The sequence below is a fragment of the Zea mays genome, chromosome 1, assembly GCF_902167145.1.
Source record: "Zea mays cultivar B73 chromosome 1, Zm-B73-REFERENCE-NAM-5.0, whole genome shotgun sequence".
Classification (NCBI taxonomy): domain Eukaryota; kingdom Viridiplantae; phylum Streptophyta; class Magnoliopsida; order Poales; family Poaceae; genus Zea; species Zea mays.
This window is the reverse complement of record NC_050096.1, coordinates 49,212,883-49,228,070: the sequence shown is the minus strand read 5'-3', so window position 1 is coordinate 49,228,070 and position 15,188 is coordinate 49,212,883. Positions and strand designations below refer to the sequence as shown.

Here is a 15,188-nt window from a genome sequence, read left to right as displayed (position 1 = left end):
ATGAAGTGTCGGTCTCGTAGTAGACCACCTTCCTCATCCTCTTGTGCTTGTCGCCTTTCCGATGTGGCTTGTGGGAAGAAGATTTTTCCTTCTTCTCTTTGTGGTGAGAAGAAGATTTCTTCTCCTTCCCTTTGTTGGAGGAGCTCTTCTTCTTCTCCCTCCTTTTGGTGCGGGACTCTTCCGATGAAGTGCTCCCGTAGCTTGTAGTGGGCTTTTCGCCGGTCTCCATCTCCTTCTTGGCGTGATCTCCCGACATCACTTCGAGCGGTTAGGCTCTAATGAAGCACCGTCCTCTGATACCAATTGATAGTCGCCTAGAGGGGGGGTGAATAGGGCGAAACTGAAATTTACAAATATAAACTCAACTACAAGCCGGGGTTAGCGTTAGTAATAATAAATGAGTCCGCAAGAGAGGGCGCAAAACAAATCCCAAGCGAATAAGCAAATGAGACACGGAGATTTGTTTTACCGAGGTTCGGTTCTTGCAAACCTACTCCCCGTTGAGGAGGCCACAAAGGCCGGGTCTCTTTCAACCCTTCCCTCTCTCAAACGGTCCCACGGACTGAGTGAGCTTCTCTTCTCTAATCAAAGCCGGGAACAAAACTTCCCCGCAAGGGCCACCACACAATTGGTGCCTCTTGCCTTGATTACAATGGAGTTGTGATCTCAAGAACAAGTGAGAAAGAAAAGAAGCAATCCAAGCGCAAGAGCTCAAATGAACACGGCAAATCACTCTCTCTAGTCACTAGGGTTTTGTGTGGAATTGGAGAGGATTTGATCTCTTTGAATGTGTCTAGAATTGAATACCTAGAGCTCTTGTAGTAGTTGAGAAGTGGAAAACTTGGATGGCAATGAATGTGGGGTGGTTGGGGTATTTATAGCCCCAACCACCAAACTTGACCGTTGGCTGGAGGCGTCTGTTCGATGGCGCACCGGACAGTCCGGTGCACACCGGACAGTCCGGTGCCCCTGCCACGTCATCACTGCCGTTGGATTCTAGCCGTTGGAGCTTCTGACTTGTGGACCCGCCTGGGTGTCCGGTGCACACCGGACATGTACTGTTTGATGTCCGGTGCACCGGTATGGGCAAGTCTGACGTCTGCGCGCGCTGCGCGCGCATTTAATGCTGCGCAGGGAGCCGTTGGCGCCGCAGAGAGCCGTTGCTCCGCTGGCACACCGGACAGTCCGGTGCACACCGGACAGTCCGGTGAATTATAGCGGAACGGCTGTCGTGAAAACCCGAGGATGACGAGTTCCGGAGGCCGCGGTTCGTTGGCGCACCGGACATGTCCGGTGCACACCGGACAGTCCGGTGAATTATAGCGCGCCGGCCTCCGCGAATTCCCGAGGGCGAAGGGTTGAAGTCGAAGTCCTCTGGCGAAGGGTAGAAAACGAAGTCTACGGGCGCACCGGACAGTCCGGTGCACACCGGACAGTCCGGTGCCTCCAGCCAGAGGTGCCCTCGGTTGCCTTATTGCTCCTTTGTTGAATCCAACACTTGGTCTTTTTATTGGCTAGATGTGAACCTTTTGCACCTGTATAACTTATACACTAGAGCAAACTAGTCAGTCCAATATTTGTGTTGGGCAATTCAACCACCAAAATTATTTAGGAACTAGGTGTAAGCCTAATTCCCTTTCAGTGGTCGGCTAGGAAGATTAGGGAGGATAAGTTTTTAATGAGGTTACCTGATCCCAAAATCATCAATGATCTGGGCTATTTTCGTCCCCTTGGTATGAGATCTGCTAATGCCCAAATCACCATTGACCCGTGGTCCCCATCTATTAATGCTAAAGGCTGCCTTCAGAGAGGTTTGTTCAGAATCCGTGGGATTCCGATGGAACAAAGGTCTATCAAAACTATTGCAAAAATTGGTGGTTTGGTGGGTAAAGTGGTGGAGATTGATGAAAAATCCGGATTGCGTAATGAATATGTCAGAGCTCGAATTGCTTGTAGAGAGGTTAGTGCAGTCCCTGAGGTTGTTGAGAGTGCTTTGGGCATGTACATTTATGATTTCTTCTTCAAGAGAGAAGTTCAAGCTGATGAAGATGAGGAGAAATTGAAAACTGCAGTCAGCAGTGAGGGAAACAAGCATCATACTGCTAAGCACCAAGTTTGAAAGAGGTGAACAATTCCCTAAACTTGGAAAAGGTAGCAATGGAAAATACAATGATCAAAAGATTATGAAGAAAACTTAGTCTAGTTTCACTAAAATTGTGGAGGCTAACAAAGGAAAGAAGGTGATAGAGGAAGGCAATATTACGAAGGAGTCTTGGAAAACATCATATGGATAACGAAGAAAAGGTTCAAATAACAGACAGTGAAGCTGAAGAAACAATGATATGTTTGGGGAAGAAAATTTTGGTGGAGGCATGGAAATTTGTGGTTCTTCTAACATAAATGTGTGGAAAATACAAGATAAGGGGAGTGAGAAGGTGAATGAGGAAATCTTTAAACAAAAGTCTGTTGCTAAGAGCTCGATGGTGATTGAAGAAATCATTAAGGGACAACATGATATAGAGGAGAATGTGAGGTCTACCCAAGACAGTATTGTCTTGAATGCTTCTCAAGGTGAAAAAGGTGAAGAAGGGGGTGAAAAAGTTTGTAGGACAAATGATCTACCTGGAGGTATGGTTCCTGCCAAAAAGAAAAAAAAAGTTGAAGCTCCCCAGGAAAGAAGGGTCAGCGAGAGGCTCAAAAAGGACAGTGGAATTAGAATCGAGGAGAAAAATAGAAGGATGGATGCCAAGAGAAATCTTGAAGGTAATTCCCAGAAACCTGATAAATTTTCTGGTTTACCTTTTTAAGATATCATTAAGGTTTCAAAAAATGGGGGTTAAAATTAGTGATCAAAACTTTGATATTGCTGACCAAATTAAAGAAATGGAACTATCTAGACACAATCTAAATCAGAAAAAATTGCAAGTGATTAAAAGCAGTGTAAGGATGGTTTAGAAGCGATTGATGAAAATAACGTAAGTGAGGTGGAGTATGAGCATTATGATGATAGAGGTGCACAAGGGGATTTTGTTCTAGTTCAATCTAGAAAAAATAGACTAAGAAACAAAAGAAAATGTTCTCGAGGAAAAAGGCTAAAAAAGGGGAGTGTGACAAGGGGAATCCTCTTGTAAAGATGGATGACAAAACCTCAAGTGTTTTACAATGAAAGGCCTCTTTTGGAACTGTAGTGGCATAAGGAAGAAAGGACTATCTGTTTATTTGTAGGATTTGATTAAGTTTCACAAGTTTGCTTTCATATGTCTGTTGGAGACTATGATTGATGAATATAATGAGATATGGTCAAAGGGTTCGATCCTTCTGAAGTTTATCTCTAGGTTTGCATGCCCTCTAATGGTAAATCTGGTGGTATTTTGGTGGGAATCAATATGGAGGAGTTGGATGTAGGGTATTTTAATCAAGGAGATTATATGATAAAGTTGATTGTTTGGGATAAGAATTTCCATAGAAAATGGATCCTTGGAGCTGTTTATGGCCCTGCCCATGACAAGGAGAAAAATGACTTTCTAGTTGAAATGGCAGTATTTTGTGAAAATAATAAAGATCCCAACATTGTGGGAGGGGACTTTAATATCATTAGATTTTCTAATGAAAGAAATAAAAAATGTGGTCTGCATAAGCATTCTGATCTTTTCAATGATTTGATTCATAAGTATGAATTAATTGAGATCTAGATGCCCTGTGGTGGTTTCACTTGGTCAAATAACCAAAATGACCCCACACTAGTTAAGCTGGACAAAATTTTAATGAGCGAAGATTGGGAGACCATCTATCCTTTGGTCCACATAAGAAAGCTTCCTTGGGAATTATCTGATCACAACCCCTTGCTCGTTTTAACTGAAATAGTGAATGAGGATAAGCAGTTTGTCTTTCGTTTTGAGATTGGTTGGCTCTCTCATCTTAAATTTTTGGAGCATATAGAAAGAATATGGGGGAAGCCTTGTAGAACCAAAAGTTCCCTTGATAAAGTTCAGCAAAAGCTGAAGCTTTGCAAACAGTTTCTAAAAGGTTGGGTCTAGAATGAAAAAGGTGGAAAAAGAAAAAAAAAGGAAAATCCAAAACCAACTTTGGTTAGCCGAGCTAGAGAGAATTGAAGAGGAGAGGGGCTTAAATGGCCTCCAGATGGAACCAAAAGTCAGGATGTTAAGTGAAAATATTATGATGATGGAAGAAGAGGAGATGTACTGGAGATAGAGATCTCATGAAACTTGGCTTCTTAAGGGCGATGGCAATAATGAGTTTTTTTCATAGAGTTGCCAATGGAAAAAAAATAAAACTATATTGAGTTTTTTTGAAGAGGATGGCAAGAAGATTGAGGGAGATGATAATTTGTTAGAGCATGCTACCATTTACTACTATGACCTTTTTGGCCCTGCCTGTGGCAACTAATTTCAAATTAATGACGATATTTGGGACAATCTAGACAAGGTGGATGAGATTGACAATTATAACTGAAGGAAACAGTGACGCCTAAGAGGGGGTGAATTAGGACTTCTAAAAACTTATCTCTAAGCTAGACCACAAATAAATCCCTAGAGCAAAAACCTACGCAAATAAATAATCTAGAATGTGCAAACTAGGTTTTGCCTAAGTGTTGCTATCTCTACCGCAAAGGCTAAGTTTCAATCTAACTAAAAAGGCAAGATTGAAACTTAAATACTTAATGTAAATGCGGAAGGTAAAGAGCGAGGTAGAGATGTAATCTCTCGTGGACGACACCGGTATTTTGAAGCGCCCCAATCCTCTGGGACTCAAATGTGATACAATTACTAGTCCCAGGAGGCTAGTAAACACATTTATACATTAGATGATTACAAATCTGCTTAAACGAGACAAACCTATAAAGGTGGCGAACAACTCGGGACATAATATCAGAGTTGGGCTGAAGCAGCTCGATATACGCAGCGAAGCAAATCAGCGGTCCAACAACCACAAGCAAGGTTGGGAACGGGCGTAACTCTTACCCGATCAACAATCTCCTTCTCTGAAAAACAACAAATAAGCAAGGGTGAGTACTTACGTACTCAGTAGCCCACCTTCACCCACAGAATGGGGAAATCAGATATAATGCATGGAATATGTGGAGCTCAGGATATTTTGCAGAAAGAGCAATATTTGATGCAGGGTTATTTTGTAAAACATTTTATATTTTTCAAAGCGCATCCTCTCCCAAAGGAGCAGAAAGTTTTTTCGATATAGAACAAAATCCCCTGGACTAAACCATCCAGGTATCTTAGTAGTTTTCCATAGGTTTTTATTTTCAAAAACAGCTACTGGACTTCTCATCCACCATATCTCATGGCTCAACCGCCGGACCTTTTAAAACCACTTTTCGAAAGAATTTTTGGAAAACAAAACACTAATTGTCAAATCCATGCCATGACTCATCCATATTCGTGGATGCAGACTATTTGAATAGGTTTTTAAACTCTGCGCAGAGGTTTACACTTTACCCACTAGTCCGGTTTCTGCAATCTCACTGTCGTGAGATCCAAATGCCGAATCTCTCTCTTTCCTTGCACGTCCTTACCTTAACGATTATACCGGAAGGAGTCAGGCCACCACCATGCCCAAACCGGACAAAACATTCCCCTTCCTTATCCTCCTAGTGCTCCCCAGCCATCATAACCCTGGGGTTCGGACCGTACAAGTTCAGATCAAGAGACTACCCATACAGTCTCGAGTGGTTGTACTTGATAAGAGTATAGGTAAGGAGTGATGACAAACCAGTCCTTAGTCGAGAGGGACAATCCTTCATGCTCACACCTAAACCAGCTGAGCCATCATCTTAGGCCCTCCCCTAAACCAGGGAGTCCCTGATCATCTCACTCAAGGGTGATAAGGGTGACAAGCCTTCATCATACCCATTTTGAAAAGCATTTTCTTTTGAAAACTCACACCTTTTCTCAAATCATTTGTAACAAAGATATCAAGGAGTATAAAGATTGATTGCGGCAAAAGGCTGGGTGGCCATAATAACTTGTCTCAAAATCATATCATGCATAAAATAACAGGCTGAGGGTTGTGGTTGTAAAAGCATAGGTAATTTATGCATCAAAGGGATCCAGTGAGCTTGTCGTTGCTTAACCGGCGAAAGGGGTGAGAGCTCGCGGAACTGGCTTCTGGCTCCACCGCCTGGCGTAGACTTGCTGATCTGGCCTTCACGAGACGACACGAACGCTCCGATAACTATGCAACATGAACAAGCAAACATACAAACCAGCAAGTATACCAACAAATATTTAGTATAGTGGTCAGAATGGTGATATATGAATGTGTAGAGTCTTAAGTAGAATATGTGTCATGTGGTGTTGAGATATTACTGGTAGCGGAGTGGAGGTACTTACCAGGAGGGTGGATTGGAGGCGAAGCGACACTATGCTCGTAGCCGGCAGAGCGGGGTAACCGAGTGGGTGGGGGTGTTTTCCTTGGCTGAGGGTGTTGAGTGTGTGGAGAGGGAGAGGGTAGCTCGGTGTATTTATAGCTGGGTGTATGTGGTGTAGTACAGTAGAATTCACTGTTGGTGAGAATAGTGACGAATGAATCGTCTGACTTAGTCTGAACAAGGAAATTATAGGCAGAATATGAGACAAGAGTATTTTTGGAGTTTTCTGGAATATGAACCATGCTTAAGGGATGACATCGTTGGATAGGGAATAATTTGATAAAATTTCAAAAATAAGAATTATTGGAATATGAGTTTGGAAGCCTGGTTCGAAAGAATCTCAAAGTTAAGAGTGATCAACTTGGAGAAACCTAGGATGGGTGACCAGATGGAAAGTTCTTACTGGAAGGAAAATCACAGTAACTGGAGTTCGTATGACTGAAATGTTGGTCTGGCAGGTCTTAGGTGAACTGGACAACATGATGGATGAGTAGTTGAAATTTGGGGTGATCGGATGACCGATGAATAGTAATAATAAATATCATCGATGAATAGTAATGGTGAATAGTTTGTATGAACGAACGATGAATAGTGACTATGAACGAACGGACGAACGATCGAATGATCGGACGAACGAACGATCGGAATTTCGGCAGCATAACGGCTGAACAAAGATTATTTGGACGAACGAATGAACAAACGATGAATAGGGACTATGAACGAACGATGAACGATGAATAGGAACTATGAACGAACGATGAACGATGAATAGGAACTATGAACGAACGGTGAACAATGAATAGGAACTATGAACGAACGGACGAACGATCGAATGATCGGACGAACGAACGATCGGAATTTCGGCAGCATAACGGCTGAACAAAGATTATTTGGGCGAACGAAGAGACGAATGATGAATAGGGACTATGAACGAACGATGAATAGGAACTATGAACGAACGGACGAACGATCGATCGGAATTTTGGCAGCATAATGAATGAACAAAGATTATTTGGACGAACGAACGGACGAACGGTCGATCGATCGGACAAACGAACCATGAACAATCGGACGAACGATCGAACGATCGGATGAACGAACGAACAAACTAAGAACAGGTGGACGAACGTTCGAAGAACGACCGAACGATCCTTGTGCTAGTGTGCGCTTGTGTGGGAGGTGGATTGGGCGTGTGTGGGTGGGGGGAGAGTTGCCATGAAATGGCTTGGGTGGCTTGAGAGGAGGCCCTTTCCCCTCTATTTATAGGCTCGGTGGGGGTGATTAGGGGGAGGAGACGAGGATTAGTGGGAGATAAACATGTATTAGTCATGTATAAGTGAAATTAGCTTGTAGAGCTCAGTGTATGACACCAGAGGCGTACGTATACGTATGAGCCTGAGAAAATTATGGAGAAAATATTTGTAGGGACTTTAAAATGATTCCGAAGGTATTTCTCATGAGGAAAATATTTGGAGGATTATGGGTGGAATATTTGGGCAGTATTTCTAGAAAGAACTTGAAGGGGATCACTAGGGAAATATTTGTAGGACATTTTGAGGAGGATTCTGGAGATAATATAGACCACTATATTTTATTTGCTGATATCAACTCGCAAACAAACATTTTGAAATGAAATTTAAAATTCATTTTGAATTTAGAGCGAGTTTGAGAAAATTTCAAGATTTGAATTCTTGGGATGCTACATATTTTTACCAAGGTATCCAGAACCACGCAAGGTCTCGACTAATCCTCGTTGATGCCCCTACGCAAAGGGAAGCCTACGCGAGGGCCAAGCACCTCGGTCGAGTAACTCTATAGAGAGCCGTAGGGCTTCTCCACATGCAAGTGGTGCTCCGCTTCCGGATCCTCTCGGACGCTCCCCGCCGTCTCCACTATCGAGCTTCCGGCCGAAACATGGGCCTCATTCCCTCTGGTACACGGTGGCAGCCGTGACACAAACGCGGATGTCACGGTCTCGCAAGACTCTTGCTCCACTCGGTACAATTACAACGGCTCGCACAAGAGTCGAGGGGTTGTGTGGTTTTTCTAAACTCACTCAACTAACTAGGATTCACCTAGAGCAAGTGCTAATGCGGTCTAACTAACCTAAGCACTTCGCAAAGTACCTATGCTAATCACCGAGTGATTCTATTAAGCACTTGGGTGTTTGAGCACTTGGAAATGTCTACAATATGCCTTGGTATGTTGCTTAGGCTCCCACACCTTCAAATGGCCGGTTGGGTGAAGTATATATAGGCCCCAACTCAAATATAGCCATTGGAGGAAAGTTGCAGCTCTCTGCGGCACTCCGGACAGTCCAGTGGTAGGCACCAGAGAGCCAAGTGTCCTGTCTAGTGCGCAACTAGCCGTTAGATCTGTCAGGTGACCGTTGGCGCTGTCAGCTTTGCACCGGACAGTCTGGTGTCACACTTGATAGTCCAGGCTCTCCTCCACAGTGCCACCAGAAACTAGTCATTGGGCTACTGTTCCCTGGTGCACCGGATAGTCTGACGGTGTGGCACCGGACAGTCCAGTGCTTTCAGCCGGACGGTCTGCCAGTGGCAACACTTTTCTTCATTTCTTGGACTTTGCTTGATACTTGTTGATCTTCACTTAGGGTCTTCATAATGTCTTCTTTCGAGGTGTTGATTCCTCAATGCCATAGTCCAAGTTACTTCTGTATCCTGTGAACTACAAACATAGACAGTAGCAAACACATTAGTCCACATGTTATGTTGATCATCAAACACCAAAATCCCTTTAGCCAAATGGCCTGGGTTCCATTTTTATTACAATAATCTTTGTAGACCTTTCTCTGAGGAAGAAATCAAAAAAAGCTTTGTTCCAAATGGAAAAAATAAAGCTGCTAGGCCTGACAATATTCTTTCCGAATTTTATCAAAGTTGTTGGGACATTATACGGAAAGATATCATTAAAGTTTTCGAAGAGTTTCACAGTGAAAAGATCAATGTAACCAAAATTAATTATGGTACCATTTCCCTCCTCCCTAAGGTCAATGAAGCTTCAAAGATACAACAATATAGGCTCATTTGCTTTCTGAATTGTTTATATAAATGGATTACCAAGACTTTGACGATGCGGATTGAAACTGTTGCTCAAAAGTTCATTAACAAACAACAGACTGCCTTTATGAAAGGGAGAAGTATCATGTGCGGGGTGATGACCCTTCATGAAATCTTGCATGAGACAAAAAACAAAAAGAGGTTGGGATCATTCTTAAGCTTGATACTGAAAAAGCTTATGACAAAGTTTGCTGGGAATTTCTATTCTACTAACTTTATAAAAGAGGGTTTTGTGCCAAATGGATTAATTGGATGAACAGTGTGATTGAAGGAGGGATTGTTAGAGTAAAAGTTAATAACCATTTGGGCAAATATATCAGAAGCTATAAGGGGGTCAGACAAGGTGACCCCTGTCTCCTATCCTCTTTAACTTCGTAGCAGATTGCCTAGCTAGAATGATTCATAAAGCTCAGGAGAATGATTTGAATACTAGTCTGTGTGATCACATAATCCCCTCTAGTGTGGCTATTTTAGCCGATGATACCATTGTGTGCATCAAGGACAACCTGGAGAAAGCCAGACATCTTAAGCTGATGCTTTATCTTTATGAGCTTATGTTAGGCCTGAAAATTAACTTCACAAAAAGTGAGATTTTTGTGATTAATGGCAAAGAAGACACTGCTGTAAATTATGTTGTTCTCTTTGATTGCCAAATCAGTAACTTCCCTATGAGATACCTTGTTGTTCCAGTTAGTCCTAGTAAGCTTCATGTAGTTGATTGGATTATATGGGAGGAAAATATTGAAAAAAGGTTGCTTGCATGGAAGGGTAGTATCTTATCTATTGCTGGCAGAACCACGTTCATTAACGCATGCTTATTCAGTGCGCCAATCTACCATATGTATATGTATCTTCTTCTTAAAACTACTATTAAGAAGCTTGATGAAAAAAGGAGGAAATTCTTTTGGCAAGGGGGTGTGGATAAAAGAAAATAGCATTTGATAAGTTGGAAGAGAGCTTGTTTAGAAAAAATTGAGGTCTTGGCATAAAAGACCTCCAAATGTTGAACATCAACCTTTTATGTAAATGGTGGTGGAACCTGGAGAATGAAAAAGGCCTGTGGCAGGAGATTGTAATGAAAAAATATCTCCATGAGAAGAATATTCATTATGTCTCTCATAATGTAGGAGATTCTCCTGTGTGGCACGATCTTGTAAAAATCAAATAGTTTTATATGAGAGGGAGGCAGGTGGCTTTCAAATATGTAGATAAGACTAGATTCTAGGAGGATTGTTGGGTTAATAATCAGCCTTTGTGTGACACAACTCCTGACCTTTATGTCATTTGTAAATATAAAGAGATTATGGTACTCAAAGTAAAGAGTGTAACTATCTTTTGTCATTTAGGAGATGTTACAAGGTGAGCAGTTGTTAAAGTGGGAAAATATTTGTAAAATGAGCAGCGAGTTTGATTATTTGACTATGCCGGATATTATCAGATGGAAATGGAAAAAATCATAAGATATTCTCAATTAAATCCCTTTATCTTCATATGAGTAACCATGTGTATGGTACAAGTATGAAACACATCTAGAGAGGGAAAATCCCTCCCAAAATCAAAATGTTCATGTGGTTTCTTGAAAACGAGGTTCTTCTTTCTAAAGAAAACATGTCAAAGAGGATTTGGAAAGGTGATAACTCTTGTTGTTTCTGCAATCATATAGAATCTATTGACCATCTTTTCTTCGGTTGTGCTATTGCCAAAATTATTTGGGGGCTTGTTGTTGTTTGCTTAAACACCAAGGATGTTCCTTGTAATGTCAGGCAATGTTGGAGGTGACTGAGAAGCACATTTTCCTCCAGGAGCTCAAAAACCTAGCGTCACAGAGATGGGACAAATGGCTTGTGCTTGGGGATTTCAACCTCATCTATTAGGTCTCAGATAAAAACAATAGAAACTTAAACCGGCATCTCATGGTTTCGTTCAAATCAGCATTGGACAACCTGTTGCTCAAAGAAATCCGCCTCAATGGCCGCTGTTTCACTTGGAGCAATGGTCAAGCTACTCCAACTTTAACAAGGATTGATAGATTCTTCTGCGCATCTGAATGGGAGATGCTCTTCCCTAATTGCTACCTGCACTCCCTCCCCTCCCTCATGTCTAATCACACTACGCTTCTCCTATAAGGAGAGCTGACGAGAACATCCAAGCCCTCCTTCCGCTTCGAAAACTTCTGGGTAAAGATGGAGGGATTTAGAGAGGCTATTCAAGATGCATGGTCCAAACCTTTATGCTCCTCCTACGCACCCTTGAAACGCCTCCATATCAAGCTAGCACGCACTGCAAAAGACATCAAGGCGTGGCGCAGAACCAAAGTTGGAGACACGGAACTACAACTAGCAATTACTAAAGAGTTAATCCTTTGGTTGGAAACTACTGAGGATAGATTGCTCATGTCGAAAGAATTGGAATTCCTGAAGGTGCTCAAGGCTCCTTGGGACTTGCAGTAATTGATATATCGAGGATTTGCCAACGGACCCGACTTACCCACATTCGGTTAGGTGATGCAAACACTAAATTCTTTCATCTCACCGCCAGCTCCAGAGCAAGGAATAAATTTATCCAATACCTGTAGCCCACCATAGGAAATATGGTAGAGACCCATAATGACAAAGAAAAAAATTATTTATGATCATTTCAAGTCACATCTAGGGACAACCCCACCTAGAGAGCTCACCCTCAACTAGTCGGCGCTAGCCTTACCGTGACACGATCTCTCGGCTTTGGAAGCGCCGTTCTCCCTGGATGAGGTGAAGGAAACCATCTTCTCCATGCCAAGCGATAAGGCCCCAGGGCCAGACGGTTTTATAGGAATTTTCTTCAAGGAGTGCTGGGACATCATCAAAGTGGATGTGTTGGAGGCCTTGAACCAACTACATGCCATGAATGGAGCTGATTTCAAGTTACTCAACTTTTCGAATATCGTGCTCAGTCCAAAGAAGCCAGATGCTAAGTCAGTGGGAGACTACCGCCCTATCCGCTTGATCCACATTGTAAGGAAAATGGACCCCAAGCCATCTGGCTCAAAAGGTTTTGGTGTTTGATGATCAACATAGCCTGTGGACTAATATTTTGCTAGTGTTCATGTTTTTAGTTCACAGGATGCTAAAAGTGACTTGGACTAAGGAATTGAGGAAAGCACAACCTCAAAAGAAGACATTATGAAGATCACAAGTGAAGATCAAAGAATATCAAGCAAAGTCCAAGAAACGAAGAAATGTGTTGCCACTAGCGGACTGTCTGGTCGAGGACACCGGACTGTCCGAAGCACTGTAACATCCCAAAACTTGTATAAAAAAGTAAAATAATAAAAAAAGAAATAAGAATATCTATGATAGAAATTTTAGATTTTTTAAACCTTCTTGGAATTCTCATGCCTCTGAATTTTTAACTTCAAAAAGAATAGAGGAAGGAAATTATATTAAAGTCATCTACTATTGCTAGAATTAAATAGTGGGAATAAGAATAAATAATAAATAAGATTTCAAAGCACAAAAGTATTATTCAAGAGAGAATTGTGAATTCAAAGTTCAAACATGAATTTAAATTTAGTTTGGAAATTGAGAATAAGAGAAAGGAGAATAGAAAATAAAATAGAAAAGGAGGAGGCAAAGGAAACAAAAATACTTAAAATAAATATATAAGTCTATAAAATATATACTTTGCCTCCATGTTGTTATTCTGGATGTTACAATTAGATTAGAAACTGAAATTCTATTTAAATCTGAATTTTGAAGGGGCAATAAAAAATAGAAAAGAAAAAGGAGCAAGAAATAAAAAGAAAAAGAGTAAAACGTGACCTGGGCCCATTCTTCCCTGGCTGGCCCATGTCCCCTCCAAGCCGCGCACAACTAGGATTGGGAATGGGTCATAATCCGATCCTAACCCCACTTCAATCCTAGAATACTAAGGAGTAGATCCAGCCCTACTTGAATCCAAACTAATTTGGTGCAGCTCAATCCAAACTGATTTTAAAGCCTTTGCAACCCAACCCTGCCCCGATCCTTTCAAAATCCATAGCAATATTACATTAGCAATCCAAGGGCCCCCACAAACATGCAAGCACCACCACTAGCTTATTGAATTAGTATAATCCATGGGCTCACACATACATGGCCACCCATTGCAGAACACAAGTCTACCAAAAAACTATTTACATCCATCTGTCTCAAAATACACATAATAAGCATATATATCAGTCCCGGAACTGACAGCAAACATCAATACGAGACTCGGTTTTCACAATTTAGAGATGGTTTTCACAATGATTGCTTTTCCACATTTCCATCATCTTCTCATGGACGGTGGCCAAACGGATCTCGTATCCTAGCTGGATAGCATGCAACGATTCAGTAGTTCCCAAACAACTGCTTTGCAGAAATAATGCAGTAATTGTCTCCATTAGAGGTTGCAACAGATGCTCTGAGTAAACCTTGAATGTGCACAGATGAAGGAGAAGGTAAGTCACTTTGTTATCACTGAATCATCGATCTTGCTACACTCAACAACAGACTATTCTACTAAACATCTGCTCATTGGACCTAAATCTACACTGTTGCTGCATGGCTTGGCTTTGATCGCAACTGCAAGAATTAAATAGCAGGCACACATCCTTGCTCGGTATCCTCGCTCGACAATGCTAGACTTGTTACTGGAAGCCCCTGCGCGAGGAAGGGAAGCCAAGGCTCGTGACTCATGAGGAAGGGAAGCGGGTGTTTACTTGGAGAGACGAGGGCGCGAGGTGGTCAGGAGAAGCCCCTGCGCGGAATGCAGATCTGGAGCAGGGCCGCTGGCGCCGGAATCCGCCGCGATTTCGGGGAGGGTGTTGGATCTAGCGCGCGGCTCTGATCGCCACAGGGGAGGTGTTGGTGGCGTGCGTCGCTTGCAGGATGAAGCGATAGGGCGTGCTGCAGGCAAAGGAGAATAGAAAATAAAATAGAAAAGGAGGAGGCAAAGGAAACAAAAATACTTAAAATAAATATATAAGTCTATAAAATATATACTTTGCCTCCATGTTGTTATTCTGGATGTTACAATTAGATTAGAAACTGAAATTCTATTTAAATCTGAATTTTGAAGGGGCAATAAAAAATAGAAAAGAAAAAGGAGCAAGAAATAAAAAGAAAAAGAGTAAAACGTGACCTGGGCCCATTCTTCCCTGGCTGGCCCATGTCCCCTCCAAGCCGCGCACAACCCATTTCCAGCCGTAAGCATGGCGCTAACGATCGTGCCCCATCTGTCAGACTCTCAGTAACACAACTCACGATAGCCACTGCCGGAGTGCCGGGCGAGCCCATCTCACCAGCCCCTCATTCTCTACCACGTTGCGCGTGTCCAGTCAATGGCGTGTGGACCCTTGGCGTCAACGCCATCCCTGTAAACGCGAATTCACCAATGGGGTCGCCGCCGTTGCCGCTGGAATACTCGGCCGTACCCACCCCGACTCAACCAAATCTCGTCGAATCCTGCTGGTGGTGACCGGACTCGGTGCACACTCCGCTAGAGATGGCAATGGGTAAATACCCACCGGGTATTACTACCCCATACCCATACCCACGACACAAAAATAACCCCATCGGGTCACCCATATACACTGGTGGGTATGGTTTTACCCCCATACCCATACCCATGTGGGTATGGGTCACCCATCGGGTCACCCGTACCCACAAAAGCTAAACATCTATCAAAATATTATATGATAC

General features: G+C 42.5%; 1 long non-coding RNA gene across 1 annotated transcript; it reads right to left on the bottom strand.

Moving 5' to 3' along the window:
• Nucleotides 1-13,791: 13,791 nt before the first annotated feature.
• LOC109943618 (uncharacterized) lies at nucleotides 13,792-14,410 on the bottom strand. The gene is made up of 2 exons (XR_002266662.1): nucleotides 14,207-14,410; nucleotides 13,792-13,918 (listed from the first exon to the last, which is right to left on the bottom strand). It is a non-coding gene; the product is annotated as an uncharacterized lncRNA (long non-coding RNA).
• Between the last annotated feature and the right edge of the window lie 778 nt (nucleotides 14,411-15,188).